This window comes from Felis catus, chromosome A2, assembly GCF_018350175.1.
Source record: "Felis catus isolate Fca126 chromosome A2, F.catus_Fca126_mat1.0, whole genome shotgun sequence".
Lineage (NCBI taxonomy): Eukaryota > Metazoa > Chordata > Mammalia > Carnivora > Felidae > Felis > Felis catus.
In genome coordinates, this window is record NC_058369.1 from 164,653,952 (window position 1) to 164,679,514 (window position 25,563).

Below are 25,563 nucleotides of genomic sequence, written 5' to 3' on the forward strand. Positions count from 1 at the left end.
CCTGGTTCCTGATTAATTGTCAGCGACCCCAGACCCTCGTCTCCTCACTGGGGACTTTCAGACCACTCAGTTCTTACTTTGTCCAAACAAACAGCTTCTCTGCTTTCCCTCTGGGGCCTGCTGCTTCTCAGGACCACTGGTCTGTTCTGGTTTCTTGTGGTTTCTCCAGCCACTCTATTGCACTGAGTCCCGGGCCGCTCTGTCTGCCTTCACGCACGCCCATGCGTCCGACACGTGGCAGCAGGAGCGCCACGTGTCCTCCTTCCACGTGGAACTTTGCTAAGCGGGGACCGTGCGTGACCTTCCTTAATCTTAACAACAGCTCTTGGAAATTGGCATCACTGTTATCCCCATTTTCCAGATAGGAAACCGTGGCTGGAAAGGATTCAGTGCGTGCTTACCAGCAGGTAGGAAGCAGAGAAGGCGTTACTGATGTAAAGTGTGCTTTCCTGATTCTTGTAAAAGGAGGGGGAGAACTGCGACCAGCCGGGGGAGCGGGGGTCCAACCCGATGGCGTGAGCCTGGGCAGTGATTTCATGAGATGCTGGAATAAAAAGAGTTTGGAAACAGCCGCAGGAGCTAGAAAACATTCCCCCTGTCATCCACATCCCTTGGTATGGAATGTGTTCTAGGAAGCTGCTGACACAGGATTTATACATGTTTTGATGTTGCATTATTTTCATTTTTGTTCGTAACGTTTTGCTCATGTTTCTTTTTTTTTTTTTAATGTTTATTTATTTTTGAGACAGAGACAGAGCACGGATGGGGGAGGGGCAGAGAGAGAGACACACACAGAATCCGAAGCAGGCTCCAGGCTCCGAGCTGTGAGCACAGAGCCCGACGTGGGGCTCAAACTCACGGACCGCGAGATCATGACCTGAGCTGAAGTCGGACGCCCAATCGACGGAGCCACCCAGGCGCCCCGCTAATACTGTTTCATCATGTGCGTGGACTTTGTTGTATTTCACAAGGCAAGTAAAAGAGTTTGAGCACTTAGAGCCATAATGGGCCCACAGTAAGTGTTCAATAAGTTTTAGCCATTGTTATTCTGTTCATAAAGCAATTATCGTAGGGGCGCCTGGGTGGCTCCGTCGGTTAAGCGTCCGAATTCAGCTCAGGTCATGATCTTGCAGTTTGTGAGCTCGGGCCCCACGTTGGGCTCTGTGCTGACAGGTCAGAGCTTGGAGCCTGCTTCGGATTCTGTGTCTCCCCCTCTGTCTGCCCCTTCCATGCTCATGCTCTGTCTCTCAATCATAAATTTTAAAAAAACATTAAAAAAATTTAAAGCAGTTATTGTGTCCTGAGAGCCCTACTCGTCACAATTGCATTACAAAATAGTTTTGGTGGGGGAAGGGAATTTTCGGTTCATGCATTCAATGGCCAGAACTTTCAGTAAGAAGATATTTTTTTTTTTTAACGTTTATTTATTTTTGAGACAGAGAGAGACAGAGCATGAACGGGGGAGGGTCACAGAGAGAGGGAGACACAGAATCTGAAACAGGCTCCAGGCTCTGAGCTGTCAGCACAGAGCCCGATGTGGGGCTTGAACCCACGGACCATGAGATCATGACCTGAGCCGAAGTCGGACGCTTAACCGACTGAGCCACCCAGGCGCCCCAAGAAGATACTTTTAAGAAAAGATCTCCGTGTAGAGTTGTAGGATCTAAACGTCACCTGGCCTCTTCTTAGCATCGCACTGCTGATACAATCGAATCACTTTAACCTCCATACAAAAGCCACCGCTGCCTGCACTGCTGCTGTCCCCCTGCCCAGCTCTGTGCTCTGAGCCGCTCTTTCATAACCAGCGCGAGGACATCTTTGGTTTGGGTTATGCTTGTTCCACAGGCACGCCTCAGGTGAATGCACCGAGACCGGCTGTCACTGGGTGGTCGCGGCGGCAGGTGTGGGCGCCCTGGAGTGAGCGACCCCCAGAAGGGCTCCCTTCCTTCGGAGGGCTCCGGCATCCCCTCTGGACGAAGCCTCTTCCCCCGTCGGGCCAGCCTCTCCATGCTCCAGTGATGCCCTGTGGCCCTCCCTGGACTGAGGTCCTTGAAAATAGGGGACTGATCTTTGTACCCCCGGGGACCTTCCAACGCCTGGCACACGGTATGTGCCCAGTACCTTTTCAGATAAATTCCCGTTCACACGGAGACTCCCTCCCTGGTTTTTCCAGGCTGTGCGTGCTCTGCACTGACAAGTGTTCTGTGTTTGGGTGATCTTATATGAAAGCTGGTTTTTGAGCGTCTGGGACATTCACTATCATTACCTTAAGACTTCTTTTTTTTTCCCCTTTGATTTCATTTAATTCATTTATTTTGGGAGAGACAGCAGGGGAAGGGCAGAGAGAGAGAGAGAGAGAGAGGGAGAGAGAGAATCCCAAGCAGGCTCTGCACTGTCCGTACAGAGCCCGACACGGGGCCGGAAGTCATGAACCGTGAAATCATGACCTGAGTCAAAACCAGGAGTCGGACGCTTGACCTACTGAGCCATCCAGGACCCCCTTGACCTTAGGACTCGTAACGATAGAAAATCTCGTTCCGGACGGAGACTCTGGTAGATGTGCCGTGTGCCGGAAGGTGGGTATGTCATGTTGTCACATGTCTCGGAAGGTGGGCTTCCCTGAACGGTGGTTACCGCCTGCACTGGAATCGACAAGGGTCCAGTGGAGGAAATTGCCCCGCACAGATCTTGAAGACCTCCTTATATTGTACGGTAGTAATAGTTCCTTCTCCAACTTAACCAATGTGAATAACGAGCTCTGGTGTGACCGAACTCCTGATCGTTTCGTGATTAATTCATTCTTTACGATCCCTCCATTCTATCTCATTTGTAAAAATTACACTAGTGCAGACAAGCTTGTGAGGTTTAATCAGGTGCACAGCTCATTTACAACCACGAGAGAGCCCCATTAAGAATATTTATCTGTTAAATAATTCTTTACTTAATTGGAGAATATTTCATAACGTTTCGTTTAAAAGTAGCTGTCAGGCTTGTTAAGGAGAAATGTAAATTGATTGGCAAAATAATTGTGTGGGGCTCTAATTGGCGATTACATCAGTTTCACACGGTCAGATGGAAATAAATCTTTTTAAAAAGGAGAAAAGAAACTATAGCTTGATATTGGTATCATGGAAGATTTTTCTAATGTTAAGATGTTAGTTCCTTCTGCCCTGTGTTACGTCTCAAAAGTAAGCGGCTATTTATTCCCTGGTTGACTTTTACCCTTTTTTTAGCTTGGCGGGGGGTGCCATGGATGATTTCTAATTACGTGTGTATGCACAAATATATATTAGTTTAATGGTATTTCCTACTGAAAACTTCAGAACTTTTTAATTGGTAAAAATGAATATAACTTTAAATTATGAAAAAATTAATAATTAAAAACCTAAGGGGTTTATGGTGTCAAAATAGAAATGACATGTCCTGGCTGTACTTTCAGTATTAAGGGGTCAGATCAGCTGTCACAGTTGATCAGAGCTCCATTTAATTCCCTCTTGGCCACGTTAACACTTACTGCAGATGTGTTGAGTAGTTTCCCACCAGATACCCTTTGGCCTTGAGTGATCTTTCTTTGCGCTTCTGGTGTGCGCTCGGCAGTGACACCAGATGATGGGGTGTTTCGGCGAGGTGCCCTTTGTGTCATTTGCTCATCGTAGTGCGGCGGGGCTGAGAATAAGGCGGAGAGCAGGTCGTCTGAGATCCCCAGTTCACGCCCTGGCACGGCGCCTGGCTGGCGGCTGGGCCACTTGGGACGTGCTCACCTCCCTCTCTGCCTCCATGAGCTGTGAGCCAATGGCAACGCGGCCAGGAGCCCGTTGGGGCGCCCTGCGGTGCGGAACATCCCAGAAGAGATGCTTGCTGGAAAGAGGAGAAGTGAGAGACGGCCGTGGGGGACACTGTCGTGTGAAGGAAGTGACACGAGAGTGTGGGGCTGCTCTCTCACAACTCCAGGGGGACCCTTCAGGCTGCCGGCTATAGAAACCGCAGCACCCTCTGTTTGTGCGGCCCATCCTTTGTGCCTCAAGTTTTTATGTTTTTTAAGTTTATATATTTATTTCAAAAGAGAGAGAGAGCAAGCAGGGGAGGGGCAGACAGGGAGAGAGAGAATCCCAAGCAGGCTCTGCACTGTAAGTGAGGAGTCTGACAAGGGGCTTGAACTCATGAACCACGAGACCATGACCAGAGCTGAAGTCGGACACTTAACCGACTGAGCCACCTAGACACCCCCTCAAGGTGTTTTTAAACCAGGAAAAGCCATCATCTGTTGATGGTTGCTGGGTTCCGGGTGCTCCGCTAAGGTCCCCATTTTGTGACTGCACATTGTCTAAGGGCCTGTGAGCCACGGTGTGAAGGGGTCCGGGAACAAGTCACAAGGGCAGTTTTCAGTGCAGCACTAACGCCTGGTGTGGAAGGCAGGAGGGACGTAAGGGTGTCCAGGATGGGGCTGGGGTGAGAGTTTTGGTCTTTCTCTTAACATATTTCAGTATATGTGCTGCCGAAGCGAGCACAGGTCTTTCTCTTAAGAATAAAGCCCTTAAGCAAGTGAAGAGGGATGATGAGATTCGCACAGACACGCCTGGGAGGTTGTGCCCAGAGCTGTAGCTTTTCTGGAGTCACTGAGCGAACCTGGAACAGGAGAGGTGAAGTCGGCTGGACGTGAACGCTGGTCTGGAGCTGGCTAACGTATGCATGGAGGTCAGAGTCTGATGTCTTACTCTGTAAAACGGCGGGCAAAGTCGATGAGGTGTGTCAGAGGGGAATCAGAAATCAGAACAATGGGAAACTGATCTCTGGATGAAGGTAGGGAATAGACTTTTTGAAATTTAGGATGCAGTTTTCAGCGTAAAAACTGAAAGATAATTTCTCTCGCTGTATTTAGAAATAGTCGGTCTTTTGCATTCTTAGCACGGTGCTTTATTTCTTTTGCAGAAAAAGAGCGACTGTGATTTGCCCGTTACCAGTGATACTTGAGAACTGTCAAAGAATTTAGGATAACAGCATGGTGTACAGTACTCCTCATAATAATTAGAAATAAGCCATGTAGGGAAATAAGTAGTGAGCTGTAAAAGTACAAACGACTAAGTGATATTTTCCACTGATGTTTCCCATCTCAGCTGGGCTAGTCTATGTGCTTGCATTTCTGATTATGTAGCCATTTTCTTGAACGAAATTAGTAGGTTTTCACATGTATTCATTAGGTCTTATGTCCGCAGTAAATTAAACTTTATAGGTAATCGAAACATCATTGCGTGATATAATTACAGCTCTCAGAATTAGAGTTTAAGAATGTTATTGCAGTAGGACGTACAACTTAAATGTCCCCTAATGGCAAAGATTAACAGCATTATAAACCTTCTAGAAATACGCGGCTCGTGGTCCTGGTTGACTGTTGAGTAACTTTTTTTAATTAAGTCTTTTTTTAAGATTCTTTATTTTTTATTTATTTATTTTTTGTTTATTTATTTTTGAGACAGAGAGAGACAGAGCATGAACGGGGGAGGGTCAGAGAGAGGGAGACACAGAATCTGAAACAGGCTCCAGGCTCTGAGCCGTCAGCACAGGGCCCGACGCGGGGCTCGAACTCACAAACCGGGAGATCAAGACCTGAGCTAAAGTTGGACGCCTAACCGACCGAGCCACCCAGGCGCCCCCAGATCATTAACTTCTAAAAGGGCCGACAAGCTCTTGCGTGCAGACTCAACGGACAGCCTTGTTTCCAGGTGGGAGCGTGCCCTGGAACATAGCGTGGTCACCCAACCCCGCGTGGTGACCTGTGTAATGAATTTGGGTGCCAGCATCCTGAAAAGTTACATTCACAACGCGGTTAAGCGTGGGTGCCTGATCTTGCGGTGACACCTTAGGAAATTCGCTTCATGACGTGGGGTAACAATATTGATAGGGCTTAATAACCACAACCCACAACAGTTTTTCAGGGTTTTTGTTTTTTGCTTTTCCTTAAAAAAAAAAAAAAAAAAAGAAAGTCACTGATACATTCACACAAAAGGCTATCCGTTTTTAAGCGTATAGTTTTCTCTTGAAATCTTAAACTCCTCTGTTCACCATAGATGGTTCTGGAAAGCCTCCAGCTGTGAATCCTGGAATTCTGTCTATTCAGTTCCTGCCCAGAAGTGAATGCTCATGGCCGGTTTGAACAGAGCAGGAAAGGGGCTTGGTGTTCGCACCCCGGTGCCAGAGATGGTTTGTGGGACGCCGGTGACCTCGTCCCCTTGAGGACCTGCGCTGCCTGTCTGTGCGTGGGACAGTGGCAGGCGTGCTGGGCTACACGGGAATCCCACCCGCGACCCCTGGAGGAGACCAGCGACTTACGCAGTCCTGCTCGCAGTGAACCGTGCATGGCATGCTAGGAAACGGTTGCTTCTGAGCGTGTTCGGTGCAGCAGAGGAAGGAGCAAGTTCCAGGGCCAGACATGTTCGGGAAGCTCGTGCGAAAGTGCAGGGTGTCTCTTTACTCAAGGGCCGAGAGCTCTTAATCACTTTGGGAAGCCTACAGGGGTGATGGCTCTCGGCCCCAGGCTCCGGAGGCCAGAGCTGGGGACACCCGTCTATGTGGGATCCCCCCGGGAAAGAGGGAGCACCAAATCCTAACCACTAGACCACCGGGGAACTTGGGGTCCCCCCGGAAGAGCTGCCTTCACGGGGGGGTGTCGGTGGAGGGACGCCTGTGTTTCCGCTCCTGGTAGACTGTTCTGTGAGAGAGAAGATGAGGTTTCTAAAAAGGACTTTGTTTAGGGAAAAAAAAAAAAAAAAGTCTCTCTCTTCCCCTCCCCCGCTCTGTCTCACTCTCAAAATAAATAAATAAAGTTAAAAAAATTGAAAACTTTTTTCTTCGGAATATTACTTGTATCGTGAGCTGAAGAGAACTCCTAATGGTGCTTCTGGTGGTCACTGGTGGTAAGTGAGGGACATTAAGTTCCAGCGGCTATTTTGGTGCTTTGCAGAAAGACGGACAGATGGCTGTCTCGTGTTTCTTTTTGTGGTCGCTCATTTCTTAGGCTCATACTCATCCGAGGTAACGCAGATGTTCAGTCTGTTACTCTCCTCAGACCGCATTTAGGCAGACATTTGTTCCTTAAGGGCACAATTTTCATTTACTGGAATTTCAAATACAAACAAAATGCCCCAAGGGGAAGGGATTTAGGGGGGGCCCGGTGATTCCTACAGTGTTATCCGCGTGGCAGTTGATGGTGTGGTCATCGCTGTGATGTCTAATTTCTAGTTTTTAGTGAAAACAACCCCTTTTGATGAGTAGGATAAAAATAAAAATGATGTGATGCTATGTCAATTCATCCTTTGTTTTCAAGTGAGAACGCCCAGTGTTCTATAAGTTCTGTGCTTTGGGGAATATTCTTTTTTTTTTTTTTTTAATGTTTTATTTATTTTTGAGAGAGAGACAGAGTGCGAGAGGGGGAGGCACAGACACTGAGGGAGACACAGAATCGGAAGCAGGTTCCAGGCTCTGAGCTGCCAGCACAGAGCCCGATGTGGGGCTCGAACTCACGAACCGCGAGATCATGACCTGAGCCGAAGTCGGACGCTTAACCGACTGAGCCACCCAGGTGTCCCATGATTTTTATTTACTTTTTATATTTATGTTAAAAAGTTTTTAAGACATTTAAAAAATGTTTACTTTTTGAGAGAGAGACAGGGTGTGAGTGGGGGAGGGGCTGAGAGAGGGAGACACAGAATCGGAAACAGGCTCCAGGCGCCCCTGATTTTTAAGCTAAATAAAGCCACTGCGTCTGTGAGCGGCCCCTACGTGCAAATATAACTGGTAAACAGTTGTCTCTTCACTTCCCACACACATCCTGGGTTTCCTTTTGCCCCTAGCTGGACTTAGACCTTGGTACGCACACATCAGGGGCGATGTCAGCCCTCAGCAATGACTTCACTTCTCTCAGGATTTGCTTTTTTTTTTTTTTTTTTTAAATTTTTTTTTTAATGTTTATTTTATTTTTGAGACAGGGAGAGACAGCATGAGCAGGGGAGGGTCAGAGAGAGAGGGAGACACAGAATCTGAAACAGGCTCCAGGCTCTGAGCCGTCAGCACAGAGCCTGATGCGGGGCTCAAACTCGCACACCACGAGATCATGACCTGAGCCGAAGTCAGATGCTTAACCGACTGAGCCACCCAGGCGCCCCTGTCAGGATTTGCTTTTGATGCAGGGGGCCAGGAGGCATGTCACGGCTTTCTTTTTTGTCAAATGCAAATTATCACCGCCTGCGGGTGACTCTGGAATCATTCATTTAGGACAACATATTTAGTGTTTGTTCATGATGGGCAAATTCCCGTGGCCTCTGGAGAGGTGGATGGTACGTAGTCCCTGTTCTCTGGAATCATCATCTTTTTTTTCAAGTTTTTATCTAAATTCCAGTTAGTTAACATACAGTGTAATATTAGTTCTGGGTGTATATTAGGGTGATTCAACACCTCTCTATAGCACCCTGTGCGCATCACCCAATCCCCGCCTCCTGTTTCTACCCCCCCTCCCCACCTCCCCCCTCTGGTAACCATCACTGTGTTTTCTGTGGTTAAGAGTCCGCTAGAATCATTCTCAGCCAGGGTGGAGATTAAAGGGGAGGGCAGACCATGCAGCTTATGGACCAGTCGATGGCGTCGAACTGAGGGGCAGAGGCCGCATCGGGCATGGAGCCACTCCCGGCGATGGATGGACCCAACCGGTTCTTCACTCAAGTTCATTTTCCTTTTGGTCAAGTACAAGTCGGTTACCCGGCGGAAACCTGCAGTTGTATCAGACGAGTCAGAAAGTGCAGAATTTGAAAAACTCCGTGAAAATGAGTGTATAAAAATGGCATTGGCGGTGCACCCCGTGGTCATGGAACGTGGCTCTCATTTACAAGGGGAGACTTGTCTCCATAAAACGAAGCAAGGACAGGATTTCAACAACTGTGTCCACAGATTTCAGGCAAGAGTTTGTGCAAACATCGATCAATTCAGACAACATTTACGGACCTTTTACTTCCACAAGGTTGTCTTTTTATCCCCAGAGAGCCTTCTGTTAATTAATTCATGTTGGAGTTGTGCCACAGTGCATTGGTACACGCTGAGGTCGTCCTCCAGAGCCGATCATTTCCAACTTTTGGTTGGCCACAGATAGAATACACTGAAAACACAAAGTCCGTTCAACAGAGTGAGGCTGGAAGGGGATTTTAAGAAATACCTGCCCCGAGGCTTTCTTCTGCTGTCGATACTTTCAGGTTTAAGTAAGATCCAACTGCAGAAAGGTTTAGCATGGAGTTCCTGAAGGAGCTGGGCAGAGATTTGCATACAAGACCCAGCATTCCGAGCGCCGCTTTCCCGCGTATCGGGGGTTCCAAGTCAGCTTTTTAAAGGAGCAAGTGTTAGGTGGCTTCACAATCCCAGGACAGCCGGGGACGTGCTTGCCGGGAGCAGGGTCAGGGATCCAGCTGGAAACGCCCCGGCCCCCTCCCCCACGTGGCGCTCGGGCCAAAACCCACAGCTGCCATTCGAGAGCTGCCCGGGGCCAGATTTCCTGGTGTGAGCCTTGCCCACCGCTGACTCCTGCCCGGATGGACCCTGGTCCCCACCGCAAGGCGAGCTGGGAAATGGGCTTTAGCTTTCCCGTCCCGATTGTGCGGGACACACACAGAGATGTGCTTGGCACGGAGTCGAGTGTGTTCCCTGAGGTGATTTCCACAAGCACACCTCTGAAGTCTCTCCTCTCTGTCACACGCCCCCCCAGTCTGCCTCCCCCCCCACCCACTACCACATGTATGTGTTCAACAGTGGTCCTACGTGCTGTTGCTTACCTCCTGGAGGTGCAGCCCCAGTGCCCACACCATCTTTCAGTTATGGGGAGTGGTCCCTGCCATTCTGGGGAATAAAACTTTCCGTCTCTACGTATCTCTATTGTTGCCAAAAATATTTGGTTGTGTCCTGGACTTGAGACTTCAGTGTCAGCCTGGGTGATGAAGTGTGTCAGGAAGAAGCTTCCTCTACCTGCCCTCCTGGGTAGGTGGTGTCCCCTGGGTAGGTAGTATCTCCTGGGTGGTGATGTCCCTTGTGTGGTGATGTCTCCTGGGTGGGTGATGTCTCCTGGGTGGGTAGTGTCTCTTGGGTGGGTGGTGTCTCTTGGGTGGGTGATGTCTCCTGGGTGGTGATGTCTCCTGGGTAGGTGATGTCCCCTGGGTGGTGATGTCCCCCACGTGGTGATGTCTTCTGGGTAGGTAGTGTCTCCGGGTGGGTGGTGTCCCCTGGGTGGTGATGTCCCCTGGGTGATGATGTCCCCTGAGTGGTGATGTCCCCCACGTGGTGGTGTCTCCTGGGTGGGTAGTGTCTCCGGGTGTGGTGTCTCCTGGGTAGGTAGTGTCTCTTGGGTGGGTGATGTCCCTTGGGTGGTGATGTCCCCCATGTGGTGATGTCTCCTGGGTAGGTAGTGTCTCCAGGTGGGTGATGTCTCCTGGGTGGTGATGTCTCCTGGGTAGGTCGTGTCTCTTGGGTGGGTGGTGTCTCTTGGGTGGGTGGTGTCCCCTGGGTGGTGATGTCCCCCACGTGGTGATGTCTCCTGGGTAGGTAGTGTCTCCGGGTGGGTGGTGTCTCCTGGGTGGTGATGTCTCCTGGGTGGTGATGTCCCCTGGGTGGTGATGTCTCCTGGGTAGGTAGTGTCTCTGGGTGGGTGGTGTCTCCTGGGTGGTGATGTCTCCTGGGTGGGTGTTGTCTCCTGGGTGGTGATGTCCCCTGGGTGGTGATGTCTCCTGGGTGGGTGATATCCCCTGGGTGGTGATGTCCCCTGAGTGGTGATGTCTCCCACGTGGTAGTGTCTCCTGGGTGGGTAGTGTCTCTTGGGTGGGTGGTGTCTCCTGGGCGGTGATGTCCCCTGGGTGGTGATGTCCCCTGGGTGGTGATGTCCCCTGGGTAGGTGATGTCTCCTGGGTGGTGATGTCCCCTGGGTGGTGATGTCCCCTGGGTGGTGATGTCTCCCGGGTGGTGATGTCTCCTGGGTAGGTGATGTCCCCTGGGTGGTGATGTCTTCTGGGTGGTGATGTCCCCTGGGTGGTGATGTCCCCCGCGTGGTGATGTCCCCTGGGTGGTGATGTCTCTTGGGTCGGTGGTATCTCCTGGGTGGTGATGTCTCCTGGGTAGGTAGTGTCTCTTGGGTGGGTGATGTCCCCTGGGTGGTGATGTCCCCCGCGTGGTGATGTCTCCTGGGTAGGTAGTGTCTCCGGGTGGGTGGTGTCTCCTGGGTGGTGATGTCTCCTGGGTAGGTAATATCCCCTGGGTGGTGATGTCCCCCACGTGGTGATGTCTCCTGGGTAGGTAGTGTCTCCGGGTGGGTGGTGTCTCCTGGGTGGTGATGTCTCCTGGGTAGGTGATGTCCCCTGGGTGGTGATGTCCCCCACGTGGTGATGTCCCCCACGTGGTGATGTCTTCTGGGTAGGTAGCGTCTCCGGGTGGGTGGTGTCTCCTGGGTGGTGATGTCTCCTGGGTAGGTGATATCCCCTGGGTGGTGATGTCCCCCACGTGGTGATGTCTCCTGGGTAGGTAGTGTCTCCGGGTGGGTGGTGTCTCCTGGGTGGTGATGTCTCCTGGGTAGGTGATGTCCCCTGGGTGGTGATGTCCCCCACGTGGTGATGTCCCCCACGTGGTGATGTCTCCTGGGTAGGTAGTGTCTCCGGGTGGGTGGTGTCTCCTGGGTGGTGATGTCTCCTGGGTAGGTGATGTCCCCTGGGTGGTGATGTCCCCTGGGTGGTGATGTCCCCCACGTGGTGATGTCTTCTGGGTAGGTAGCGTCTCCGGGTGGGTGGTGTCTCCTGGGTGGTGATGTCTCCTGGGTGGTGATTTCCCCCGGGTGGTGATGTCCCCCACATGGTGATGTGTCCTGGGTAAGTCGTGTCTCTTGGGTGAGTGGTGTCTCTTGGGTGGGTGGTGTCTCTTGGGTGGGTGGTGTCCCCTGGGTGGTGATGTCCCTGCGTGGTGATATCTCCTGGGTAGGTTGCTACTTCCCCCTTTGAAGAAGGCATCTGAAATGCCCACTGTGCTTCAGGCTTTCTCAGACCCTTGCTATTTTTTTGTTAACCTTCATTTGTCACCGGTCTAATTCCAGACATGTTGCTTACTTTCCTGTGTGAGTGCATCTGAACTCTGAAGCAGTGAAAAGCAAATCGAGTTCCTCCAGGAAAGAGCACATGAGGGCAGGGCCTAAAGGCAGGGACGAGAGAACTGGAAGGACAAGAGACAGGGAGTAGCCGGCCCACCTGTCCCCTTCGTCAGGAGCGACACACGGATGAACGCTAGTTCCGACGTTAGTTAAACTGTATTTTTTGTAGGATCAAATTCTTCGAATAATTTTGGACATCAAAATGTTATCCAGTGACTACGAGTTTGGAGGGGAGACTACCTAGGTCAGCGGAAGACAGAGTCCCAAGTTCCCTGTCAGATTGAAGCATAAGTCGAATCCGAGCATCAGAGCAGTAAAAAGACAAAAAAGAAATAATTTAAACAGTTCTTGTTATGGAAACTCTGTACCGTCTCGTTGAGGGTGAGTAATGTTTCCTGTCAGGCAAGTAGGAAAATATTCCCTTTTAATGAAGCTAATTATTTTCAAAGAAGCTTTCCATGGATAGAGGATAGTTAATTGGCCTAAATTCTTCCCCTCCATGTATTTATTGGGCTGATGTAAGAGTGGAGTTTTTATTTGTGAATAAAAGAAGCTTCTTTGCACATGACAGAAAACCATCGACAGTAGTTTTAATACATAGGGGTTTTGGTCTTTTTTCTTTTTTCATGCGGCTGTCCGTGGCTGCGCTCACAGTTTCTGTGAAGACATCAGGGGCCCATGTTTCCTCCAAAGTTCTGGTCTTCCAGCCCGAGACTGTGGCCCCCGTTCTCATGGCCCAAAGTAGTGGCTGGAGCTCCAGCTGTCACACCTGCATTCCGGCCAGCTGGCGAAGGAAGTGGCAAACAGAGCATGCTTCTCCCTTTTCAGGTTACCTCACAGACACACCCTCTAGCACCTTCTGGAACTTGGTCACGTGGGATGGCGGTAAATGTAGTCATTTAGCCCGGTGGCCCTGGGCCCAGCTAAGAACCCGTGTTTTATTATTAAGGAATACGAGAGTGGACGTCGGGCAGTAATGAGTGGTCTCTGGCCACAGCTCAGCTGAAGGATCAATGTTTATAGGTTTCCTTCTAAAAAGGGTGGGCTGAGCCTCCTTCCTGGGCCTTGCACTTCAGGCCGCCCGCCCTGCGGTCTCACAGGTGCTGACATTGGAGCCCATTACCCAGGAGTCGGTCCAGGCAGCCTCGAGGTGCACGGATGCGTTTCCATGGCGCTTTCCTTTGACCTTAAGGAAATAGAACACTTAGATGGTGCTCACGGCTGGCTTTCCGTTCCCTGAGAACACAGCCAATTCTGTCTTCCTCGGCGCACCGAGGGTAGGCACGAGGCCATAGAAAGAAAGAAGGGGAAGAATCCTTCATTTCAACCTCATAGTTTCAGTCTCCTTCCTTAGCCCCCCTCTCCCTCTGACTGCTGTTTAAGGCAAACCAAACAAAATAATGCACCTGTAGCATTTCCCGGGCTGCTGGCACAACCTGGCACGTCGGGGAGGGGACGTGGCGGGGAGGGTCTAAACAGCAGGAGTGGAGGCTGGAAGTCTGAAATCAAGGGTCTGCAGGGCCACGCTCCCTGTGCCAGCGTCTGGGGGGGCTGGCGCTCCTTGGGGCGCCCTGGGGTGCGGCTGTGTCCCTCCAGTCCCGCCATTTTCCCTCTGTGTGTCTGCACGTTCTCCTGTCTGTGTCTCCTCTCGTGAGGACACCTGTCATATTGGGTTAGGGGCTCACCCCACTGCAGTGTGACCTCATCCTAACTTACATCTTAACGTCGTCGGCAAAGACCCCGTTTCCAAATGAGGTCCTGTTCTTAGGTTCTGGGAGGTAAGGCTTCCAGCACAGCTTCTTGGGGAACACAGTTCAGCCAGTAACGGCCAAGTCCACGCTGGAGGCAGGGGTTCAGTGCCCTCGCTAGTCCGCACGGTGGCTGGTGGACAGCTTCTGTTCCGACTGGCCCAGTTGCTGCGCTAGCTACGTCAATATCATTCCCGTAGGCCCCCGAGCTTTTAAATTCTCCGCTGGTTCCAGTAGCTCAGGGATCTTGAAAAATGGGAAGGAGAAGAAAGGGATAGGTTGTGAGGCCTGGAAGAAAAGAGTCAGCCCTCAGCGTGATTGTCCAGAGAAGACTGGGTCCTTGCTACTGGCAGGGTGCTCCGTGGCCCGGAGCGTCGACGTGTCCCGGAGATGCGGGGTCGCAGGTCCTGCCCCAGACCCACTGAGTCTGAGCCTGCATTGAACAGGCTCCCGCGTGATTTGTGCGCACAGTCAAGCGTGGGAGACAGGCCTGCAGGGGTAGAGCGGAGGAGGCAGGAAGGGAGAGCCTGAATCTAAGATGCTGTGATAATTCTAGCAAAGTCCGGTCCCTGGTTAAACCCGGAAAGGCTGTTGGTTCACTGGTTGAGAAGTTCTCATGGTGACTGACGGGAAGAAGGCTGCATCGGGGCAGCGCGGTGAGGGACAGGGCAGGGTCCTTCCTTCCTCCTGACCCGAGGGTGTCAGCCAAAGAGGAGCAGAGCGGTCGTGATCGCTGGTGGCGCTTTCAGGGCCCTCCAGCCTGGGGAAGAGCGAGGGACAGGTGTGGGGGCTGAGGGTCCAGGAGGGGCCCGGGAGGTGCCCCACCCTTCCGTACCCCCACAGACTGGCACCCCGCAAATCGACTCCTTATTTGTTGTTTCTCCCCCGGGGTTACTGAGCATAATTGACATAACGCTCTGCGTAAGCTTAAGGGGTACACGCTACCCACATTCTGGATGAATGTCTAATAGACCAAAGTTTTAGATTTTACGATTAGAAACAACTGACGTAAAGTGCAAACGTTTTGGTGAAGCAGTCAGCTTGAGGTTATGGACTCAGGTGACAAATGACGAACGCCCTCCCTCCAGGCGGACGGGGACAGTGAGGTGCCTGTGGCGAGAGGGGCCGAGGAAGCCGGGGGCGCATCTTGGCCAGCTTCTGGTCACTTGTGCCGCATGGGGGTTTTGTGCTCGCCCCTCCCCACCCACTCAGGAGCTGGAAGGGAACCACGTTCCCGCGGCTTCCTGTGCAAGAGCGGAGCTCGGATTCTGCAGGTTGAAGCCCCACGCGGGCGTTCGCAATCTGTGTGACTGATGGCCTGATCTCCGTCCCCCGGTCGACGGCACGAGACTCTGGCAGCTTCCCTCGCAGGGAGGTTGGAGAATCAGCCAGGATGACGTGTGAGAGGCCTTTGTCGGCCATCCGCAAAGTCGCATCGTCCCAGTGGTGCTTCCGTTTGGCAGACGTCTGCGTAAGGGAAGGGAGGCTCACTCCTGGAGCGTGTGTTGGCCGTGAGGACGGGAGACCCGGAAGCGCCGAATGATGCCACGGGCCGGGGGCCCCGGGGGTCACCACGGCGTGCGGTTGCGTGGGCTCCGTGGCTGAAGAAGGGGGAGAGACTTCAAGCAGCCTCTGTCACTTGGAGCCACAGAGCCACGCAAACGGAGCTGCGCCCGGGCCGGGTCCTCACTGCCAGTCAGTCGGAGCCGAGAATCTGTGGTTACTTCCCTGGCGGAGGGGTGTGCTGGGGAGGCCGCGGGGAGGCCGCGGGGAGCCTGGGTGCATAAATTGGATCCAGAAGATTGGGAAGTGACCGGGGAAGAGGGTAATCTGTTTTCACAATGGAGCTTTCCGAAAGTCTCATTAGCGTTAGCAGTTGGGTTGGGTGATTTCTTTCTTCCGCGCAGTCTCGACGAAAGCAATTAAGTCTTGCTGCATCTGTATGTTACCGCGAGCGCCGGCCGTAAGCAAGGGAAGGCCTATTTAGCCTGACTGTTGCCTCTTGGCTTATAATGGAGAATCAATTTATTTCAGCTTATTAAACTATTAGTGCCTATTGGATATTAACTCCGCTTTTTCTCGAGGCCCCCCCCTCCCCCTTCCCCTTTCCCAGGCGTCGGGGAGGAGATTCTAGGACTTCAGAAATGGTGAGCGGGACCTTCCAGGAGGCAGGGGAGCGAGCCGGGCGCCTCCTGGGCCCTCAGGGAAACTTACGATGGAATTAGGAAGTTCCTCGGGGCTTCTACGTTCTGTGACCGCGCATCAACTTTAAAACCCGTGTTCTGCTAGGAAGTGGTGCTGTTGAGAACCTGTTCGGTGCGTGGCCTCCGTGCCTTGTTTCAAGGGTTCCGCGGAGGTATTGGAGGTCCGGGTGGTGTTGGATTGGCCCGTCTGGGCTGTGGTGCCCAGCCGTTGGCCAGGCACGCGTCTAGATGCTATCTGGAAGCTGTTTGGTAGATGCGATTAGCGTTTACAACATCAGTGACTTTGGGTTTTCCATTTATTTGTTTATTTAAAAAAATGTTTAAATGTGACTATAGCTGGCACACAGTTACGTTCGTCTCAGACGTACGACACGGTGATTCCACACGGTCGATACGACGCCATCGACTGTATTCTCTGTGTTGTGACTGCTGTGCCCGTGACCCATTCATTCCACAGCTGGGAGCCCGTGCCTCCCCGTCCCCTCCCCCATCTTGCCCATCCCCCCACATCTCCCGTCTGGCAGCCACCAGTTTTTCTCTGTATGTATAGGTCTGTACAATTTAAGTGGAGGAGATTACCCTCCATAATGAGGGTGGGCCTCATCGGATCAGCCGGTGGCTTTAAGAAAAGACTGAGAGGGGGGCGCCTGGGTGGCGCAGTCGGTTAAGCTTCCGACTTCAGCCAGGTCACGATGTCACGGTCCGTGAGTTCGAGCCCCGCATCAGGCTCTGGGCTGATGGCTCAGAGCCTGGAGCCTGTTTCCGATTCTGTGTCTCCCTCTCTCTCTGCCCCTCGCCCGTTCATGCTCTGTCTCTCTCTGTCCCAAAAATAAATAATAAACGTTGAAAAAAAAAATTAAAAAAAAAAAAAAGAAAAGACTGAGAGGTTCCTAAAGAAGAAATCCTGCCTTAAGAACTCCTGCCCGCGTTTCCAGCCTGCATCCTGCCGCCATATGTATTTCAGATTCAACACTGCAGCACCAAGTTTCTCTGGGTTTTGAGACTGCCGGCCAGCCCCACGGGCTCCACACCTGCCAGTTCCTAAAATAAGTCTGGCCCCTGTCCCCCCCCCCCCCCCAACACGTGTGTATGTCCTGTTCAGTCTGTTCTCTCCTGGACACGCCTGAACTACCCACCCTCTCTCTCCAGCCCGGGTGTCCCGGGCAACTGCTGCAGTGGTCTTTCCTCCATTCCTAAATGCAGTCTCAGAATCTTCTGGAAGAGTCCATGAACACAGTTGTTCGGGGCTGGCACCAGAGAGAAAATCTGTTTGCTGTTCTAATTTTAGGGGATACTCTTGGTGGCTGTTGGCTGATAAAACCATTGATTGTTCTCATATTAAGTACCATCTAATTAATTTTTCAGCTAACATTTGTGGGTGTCTGATGCCAAAGTACCAAGCATTTCTTGGCACACGTCTGGCCGGGAGCTCACTGCCGGCAGAGCCAAGGAAGGGGCCGAGGAGGGGATGGCTTCACTGGTGCCCGTGGCCTCCACCACTCGCTGCATTTGGTAAGCTGCGCTGATGGGGGCTGGATGGCATCGCCGATGGGCCAGTGGGAGGGGGCCACACAGGCCCCCGTGAGCTTGGAGCCCGGGCAGCCTGGGTCACCATGTAAGAGCACTGCCCACTCCACCAGTTTTTAATGCTAGCATTTATCAAGCGGCCCCTTCAAGCCCCCCAGATATAACGGAGACAATGGTTTGCCGGGCGGATGGAAAATCAAGTTTTTATTTTATTAAAAAAATTTTTTTAATGTTTATTTATTTTGGGAGGGGGAGGGGCAGAGAGAGAGAGAGAGAGACAGAGAGACACAGAATCCCAAGCAGGCTCCAGGCTCTTAGCTGTCAACACAGAGCCCAACATGGGACTCGAACCCATGAACCGTGAGATCATCACCTGAGTCAAAGTCAGAAACTTAACCTCTGGAGCTCCCCAGGTGCCCCGAAAATCGAGTTTGTAAATTTTTTATTTGAGAGAGAGAGAGAGAGAGAGAGAGAGAGAGAGAGAGAGAGAGAGAGAATATGAATCTCTCCCCAATGTGGGGCTCAATCCCATGACCCTGGGATCATGACCTGAACCACAATCAAGAATCAGATGCTCGACTGACTGAGCCACCCAGGTGCCCTGGAAAATCGAGTGTTTCACCGGGAAGGGGAGACAGCGAAGGAAGGACTTGGAGTCACCAGGACGTGTGCTCACATGTGCTGCCGTGTGGGGGCGATGGTGGTTGTGGCATATGATCGAAGTGACGGACGATGCCATTAATAAATGAGGAGGAGCTTTTAATTTAACAGCAGCCCCAGATTGGAGATTAGTTTTTTAAATGTTTCCTAACAAGAAAAATGAAGCAAATAAATCCCAACGATGAGGAAGTAAGGAAGCCCTTGTGAGAATAGCTTGTTGCCCCAGGCAGATGCGGGAATTCGTGGGACGTCTGAGGCCAGCGTAAACCAGCAGGCTCGGGTCCCCGCATCTCGGGCACTAGGGGACTTGGTGGGCTCGCCCTTTGAGCCCAACTGGTCATCTTTGACTAGAGAGCTTAGAGAGCGTGTGGAGAAAGACAATGGCCGTGAGCAGGCTGGATCCCCGTCCCCCACCGCCCTCACCCGTGTCACCCTCTGGCTGCCGCTGACGGGGCACCTGGGGGCCGTGGTGGCCAGCTGGCTCTGCGTGGACGTGCTGGCCTCCTGGACGGCGGCCGGCGACCGCTGGAGACGTGAGCGGGGACACTGCCAGCTTGTGCAGGCCGTAAAGGCTCAGGAGCCTGGACGCGGGGCAGTTCCTGGCCCTGGAAAAAGGGGCAGGTGGTCTTGGATGCGTCATCCCTCACAGATCAGGACCATTCTGGATTGTGGGCTGTCAGCATCTGTGGTCTTTTGTACCTAAAGCACAGACTCCTGAAGATGTCCGTCTTAATCTTAATTTGCTCAGGCATGCCGTTTATTTATTTTATTTAAAAAAAATTTTTTTTTACGTTCATTTATTTTTGAGACAGAGAGAGACAGAGCATGAACGGGGGAGGGTCAGAGAGAGGGAGACACAGAATCTGAAACAGGCTCCAGGCTCTGAGCCATCAGCACAGAGCCTGATGCGGGGCTTGAACCCATGAACTGCGAGATCATGACCTGAGCCGAAGTCGGCCGCTTAACCGACTGAGCCACCTAGGCGCCCCTCGGGCATGCCGTTTAAACAGTGGCAACTGACCATGGCTTCTAGCATCCTGACGTCCTCAGACGCCTTTGTCTTCAGCGTGATCCTGCCTGGGCTGCTGGACGCCCAGGGCTGGTTATGGCACCTCTCTGAGCTCAGCCTTCTGCTGTCTGAGGATTCCGCCTGCCTGACCTTTCTTGCAGCCCCCCCCCCCCACCCCTCCTTGCTGCATTACACGCCGAGACTTGCAATGGTGTTGAACTCTCCTTTGTGAGAGCCAACAACAGCGGCAGCGATAGTCGTGGGTGACACTTAACCCAGCATTCGCAGTGAACCAGGTCCACACACGTCCATTTGTCCTCTTGACAAGTGGGGGACAGGCCTGCGCCAAGCGGGTGTGAGGCGCACCAGGCACCGCGCCCGCCGATTCGCGGGCCGGGGGCGGGTGAGCGCCTCGTTCTCGGATCCACCCAGGGCCTCGCGCTCTCGCTCTCCTTCTCGTGTAGACGGGGGAACCGAGGGGCTGACTGGCGCATCATCAAGCGGGCGAGGGAGGAGGGTGTGAACGCAGCAGGCCCCTGTGTGCAGGGCCACAGGCACCCCCACCCCACCCCACCCCACGTGCGTGGTGGGGCTGCAAATGGCAGCGCCTGGGGGGTCGAAGGGTGTGAGCGGTGGGCGTCTGGGAGGAGGGGTGCGGTGGCCTGTAAAAGCATCCGTTAGGGGCTACATTGTGTCCCCCCAATTCACGTGTAGGGGGGCCCGAACACCCGTCCTTCGGAATGTGACTTTATTTGGAAATCGGGTTCGCGTGTCACTGGCAGATGTGCTTAGTCAGGCCCAGAGCGAGATGGGCCGCGCTCCGATGCGACCGTGTCCCGATGAGCAGGGGGGGCCCGCTCAGGACACGCACACGGCGGGGAGGGGAGCGCCTCGCGAAGACGAGGGCGGGTGGCCCTTCCGCGCACCTGGGGACGAGGGGCGCTGCGGGTTGGCCGCCCGCGGAGGGAGCCGGCCCCGTCCACACCCGGATCCGTGACGTGGGACGTTTCCTCCTTCAGCTGCCGGCCTGAGTACTTTGTCGACAGACCTAGCAAACTAGTACAGTGTTCGTGTTCGAAGTCCTCGGAAGGGCCAGCGCCCGCCAAACCACATCTCTGTCACAGCGGCCCGTGACGCGCATCGGCCGTGACCTTTCTCCCTGAATTGACCTCCGCTCGGTCTTTGGCCAGCCAGCTTGGAAGAGGGGGGCCTTCGAGCAAGCATCTTGCCCGGGGTGTCCTCCAGCACACGTGACATGACGGTAATGACGCTGGCCGGCTGAAGTGCAGACAACGCCAGGCCAGGTTCTAATGCTTCCGTGAATCAGTGCCTCCGATTCCCCCAAACTCCGTCGATCGCTATCGCCCTGCCCTGCTCTCCACTTGGAAACGGAGGCGCGGAATGGTACTTGCTGACCGGCGGATACTTCATCAACAGTGTCGATTTTATTTTCTGTCCCCCCAAAGCCCTGAGGATTAGCATTTTGTTTGTTTTTGTTGGTTCCCCTCCCCCCCCGACTATTCAAATAAAATAATTCCAGCCCTCCTCTCCAATACTGGTGGGGGGCCTGGCATCTTGTTGAGATTTTGATGATTTTGTGGCGAGGGGGAGATCTCATATTCTTCCCTGCATGAAAGTTGGGAACTCCCACCTATTATTTTATTTTATTTTATTTTATATTTATTTATTTATTTTTGAGAGAGAGAGAGAGAGCGAGCGAGCAAGTGTGGGGGTGGGGGCAGAGAGAGAGGGGGACACAGAATCCAAAGCAGCTCCAGGCTCCAAGCTGTTAGCACAGAGCCCGACGCGGGGCTCGAACCCACAGACCGCGAGATCATGACCTGAGGCGAAGTTGGATGCTTAACTGACTGCCACCCAGGTGCCCCTCCCACTTGTTTTTAAATTAGGGAAGGTGACAGAGAGGAAAGTGGGTGGAGACACGGCGGCAGAGAAACTGGAAAGCCAGCTCCAGCCGGGTGCCATGTTTATATTCTTCAACACCTTGCCCAGCAAAGATGGGAGCCATGCTGCCCGAACGAGGTGCCGTTCACATCTGGGTTCAGGGCTGGGTTTGCCAGGAAGCTGCCTGAGGCACTGATCGGTCATACGTATTTAGACAACATTTGAATAACCCAGAAACACGGTACCAGTTTTCTCCATGTCCGACATGACGAACGAGGTGTACGTTTTTAGCCCCATTGATGCAAAAGTAGATCCATAACAATTTCATCACCACCAATTCCAAATGGGGCAAAATAGGATATGCCATTCAGGGCCTTTAATGAATGCCTTATTTTGAATATAAAGAGGTATAAAATATTTATGAATAGAAAAGTCATTTCTTCCCACCTCCACTGAAAATATGGTAGTCACATATGAAAGACTATTGCTCAGAAGGGAGCCCATAGGAGTAATTTCCCCGGCATAACTTCATTTGTCCGTATAGCTGTTTCACTCACGAACCAGGCTGGCCCCGAGGTATGTGTGTGTTGATGTTTCCTCTTGCCTCTTTTTCTGCATACCTCCTGCGTTCTGGGACCCCCACCCATCTCTCTGCCTCACATCCCCCGCCCCAGCCAGCTCTCAAATAGGGCTGCCAGATAAAATACAGGATGTCAAGTTAAGCAGAAATTTCTGTTAAATAGCAAATAATTTTTAAGCGTAAGTATGTCCCGTGCAGTATTTATGACACATTGCAAACATTACCTGGGACATACTTATGCTAAACATTATTCATTTTTATGTGAAATTCAAACTTGCCTGGATGTCCTGTATTTTTATTTGCTAACTCTGGCAACCATACTCGCTAGTGGTTTGGGGTCGTTTCTTAGAAGACACGTGTGCGGTGTATGTGTGTGTGTGTGTGTGTGTGGGGGGGGTTGTGGAATTGTCTGAACTATCAGTTGATTGGGTAGATTAATCTTCGGTTTATAATTTAACATTAAAACCATCACGGGGCACTCGGGTGGCTCAGTTGGCTGAGTATCTGACTTTGGCTCAGGTTATGATCTCACAGTTCAAGGGTTCGAGCCCCGCGTCGGGCTCTGTGCTGACAGCTCGGAGCCTGGAGCTGCTTCGGATTCTGTGTCTCCCTCTCTCTCTGCCCCTCCCCTGCTCACACTCTGTCTCCGTCTCTCTCAAAAATAAATAAAATATTAAAAACAATCTTAAAACCATCTATTTCACTAGTGAAAACAGAAATATGACCAGTAATTCCACTGTATGGAATGCCTTCCTCGTGCACGACATCATCTAATACTTTGGCAGTGCTTATGAGGTGGTGTGTTCCTTTCCTTTGGTTAGTGAGCACCCTGCGAGGTCCAGTGCCTGCTCCGGCACATTCTGCGTCTCCAAACCACTGGGATCTTACTTTTGGGTCAACCCCTAACGACTTCCATCCTGTCTCCTCCACTCATTAGTACATAATGATGTTTATAAGCCCTGGCCCGAGAATCTGGAGGCCAGGGTTTTAATCCTGGGTCCTATTTATTAATTGTGTGAGCCTCTGTGTATTTCTTCACCTCTTTGACCCTCAGTTTCCTGGTCTCCAAATCAGAGGATGTAAATGGGGCTCTCCGGGATGCTGGGAGGGGAAAGGTGGCAGGGATGCAGGGACGCAAAAGGACCGGGATGGGCCCATGCTGGGAATGAGCGCTTTGCTCTCCCTCCTCCCTTGGTTCTCCGACTCCTTAGATTCCAGGGAGGGGAGCCGCACCTGTCACAGTGCGCGGTTCCTGGCCCCATCAGGGCTCACGGTGGGGCTGGCCCTTGAAGGGATTTGCGGGCCGGCTATCCCAGAGGAGGACACCAGAGGGCGCCCCGCACCGTCGCCCGCCTGCTTGGCTGCGTGTGCGGAGCAGTTACCGCCGGACCGCGCGGCACCCACGCCCAGTTGAGGTCGGTTCTGAGTTGAAATCAGGAGTTCCGTGTGCTTGCAAGTCTCGTCACCGCTTGGGGCGGTAAAGAACCGAGCAGGATTTAGGTGGCAGGGCAAACTGTCTGCCTTCAGAGCGCGTGTGCCTGTAAGACCCTCTAGCTCCTTGGAAACAAGAACCCAGAGGCAAGTGCAGAGGCTGCGTCCGCGGCCCCTGCTCCTCCCTGCTGCTCCCGTACCCGAAGCCCCAGCCGTGTGGCGCGCGCCTGGGAAGTGGGCCCTGAACCCAGGAGGGCCGGCGTGTCTCAGGCACAAACTGCCCGGCCCTGGCCTCTTAGCACACGGGAGGCCACACATCGGAAGGGACGAGAGGGCTGCCTTCCAGCTGTGGCCATGACCTTGCCAATACAGAGGAGGAAGCCAGCTCAGCACCGCGGTCCGTAGGCACAGGGATGGTTCCCAGGGATGGGCAGGAGCGCGCTCGCGGCTCCCGGCCGAAGAAGGCGTGAAGACACGGCGTAAATTTGGGAAAGCTTTTGAGGTTAACGTGGCTACCATAAGGCGTCGGTCGATGAACAGGCCGGCCTGACCGGGTCATCTAGAAATGTCACTTAAGCAGCATCTTATTCACTGATGACGCCCGGGACCCTGAGAACGTGTTGGTTTGTGATGACAAGGGTCGCGTGAAGGTCTTCTGTGCCTTACAGGCTTTAACGGGTGATCATGGTTTTTAAACACTCCCCCAACGCCTCCTGGTTGTTGGTAAGTGTTGGGATGGGGACGGGGAGGGGATGCTGCGGTGAAGCCTGGTGTGTGCGGGGGCCACAGCTGTGACCGTTCACACTCGTGGGCGCGTGGTGATGGAGGTCACGGCTGCGGCCACCAGACCTTCCTGAGATTCCCCCCGGGAGGAAAGGCGGCAGATGGGACACCTGGGAGCCTCTTGTGGCTGCTCGGTTTTTCCAAACCCCGGAGGAAGAGTCCGACCGGTGTAGGATGGCCTGGCGAGGGGCGAACCGTGGCTCTTCCCGGACGCGCTCCCTCTCGGCCGCATTTCTGATTTCTCCCCACAGCCCTGGGCTCCCCCGCGCATAGCCGCACCTCTGTGTCACACAAGAACAGAGGTGGGAGAGCCAGCATCTGGGGACTCCAAGGGGACTGCCTCCGGGCCACGTGACAGGCACAGCGTGCCGGAAGCCAAGCGTGGCAGGTGGAACAGCAGACAGACCATCGAATGCTGACGACGGCGGGACTCCCCCAGCTGCCGGGCCCAGCCCCTCACCTCACAGAGGCATTCATTGCTTTGCAGCCTCCGTGTCTGCACGCTTACGCTCTGCAGGGTGCCCACGACGAGGTATTGCTCCCGGGTCCCACCCCGTCTCTGTCGCTCTGCCTTCACGCGAGGCTGAGATTGACCAGCAGCTCGAACTGCAGCTGTTTGCAGGAACATGCAACCTGCACCAGGTTCGAAATACGAAACCCAGCAAACTTGCTGGGAGGTGTTCTTGGGACTCGTACGTCATGCGTGCATCTTAGGCTCGGAGCTGTGGCTTTTGAAATAGATGCAGTGATGCCTGATTTGTGCCCCTGGGTGGCGCAGTCTTACCCTTGGAGGTCCGAATAGATTTGACTGTTCGCTGCCCGCAGGCTCCAAAGCGGGGGGGGGGGGGGGGCCTGTGGGCAGCTCGGCGTTTGGAGATTAGAGGTCTGCAGAACTCATCGCCAGCCCCGGGGGACACCCAGCGTGGCAGAGGAACGTTCTGTTTTCCTAAAGATAATGGGAGATGAGGAGATCCTTTAATAGTAGGCTATTTCATTCAAGGCGATGAAAATTTGTTTGTTAGATGCCATTTTTTATTGCTATTTTGACGAGTGATGGGTGAGTGTCGGGACATGCCCCCAGGGTTGTGCCGCCTGCATCGCCCCCAGTGACAGTCAACCCTAGGCTGAAGCCCCCACAGGGATGCCTGTGCTGCAGAGAGCCCCCCCCCCCCAAAGGCCACCCCTGCTTCCTGGACCTCCTGTCTCACCCTTGCTCCTCCTCCAATGCCTTGTCCCTGCCTCAGACCCTCACCCAGGGTCAGCCGAGGCCTCTGTTCAGACTGCACCCCAGCCCAACGTCTCCTTTGGCTCCATGCCTGCCCTCCCTCCCTGCCCTTCCCCACCCGTGCACCCCCAGAAACCCCTGTGTGCTAATCACCATCTGAGTCGGCTTCCCCGGAGCTCTCCTGACAAGGCAGCTTATGACGTCACAAAGAGACAGGTGTGCACTCCAGAGAGCAGGGTGGAGGGAGGAACCTCCTCGGCCTTGGAAGGATCACTGGGAGGGGGTCACATAGACTTGAAGCTTTAGGGACTTTTAAGGACGTAGGAGTTTCCCAGAC

General features: G+C 53.1%; 3 long non-coding RNA genes across 3 annotated transcripts; 2 read left to right on the top strand and 1 right to left on the bottom strand.

Annotated features, from left to right (window-relative positions):
• Nucleotides 1-16,966: 16,966 nt before the first annotated feature.
• LOC109497702 lies at nt 16,967-20,887 on the top strand. Its single transcript, XR_002154094.3, has 2 exons — nt 16,967-17,621; nt 20,325-20,887. It is a non-coding gene; the product is annotated as an uncharacterized LOC109497702 (long non-coding RNA).
• A 1,564-nt stretch (nt 20,888-22,451) lies between these two features.
• Nucleotides 22,452-24,784, top strand: LOC109497704. Its single transcript, XR_002154097.3, has 2 exons — nt 22,452-23,941; nt 24,253-24,784. It is a non-coding gene; the product is annotated as an uncharacterized LOC109497704 (long non-coding RNA).
• Nucleotides 23,946-25,345, bottom strand: LOC123384097. Its single transcript, XR_006594709.1, has 2 exons — nt 25,210-25,345; nt 23,946-24,947 (listed from the first exon to the last, which is right to left on the bottom strand). It is a non-coding gene; the product is annotated as an uncharacterized LOC123384097 (long non-coding RNA).
• Nucleotides 25,346-25,563: the final 218 nt, after the last annotated feature.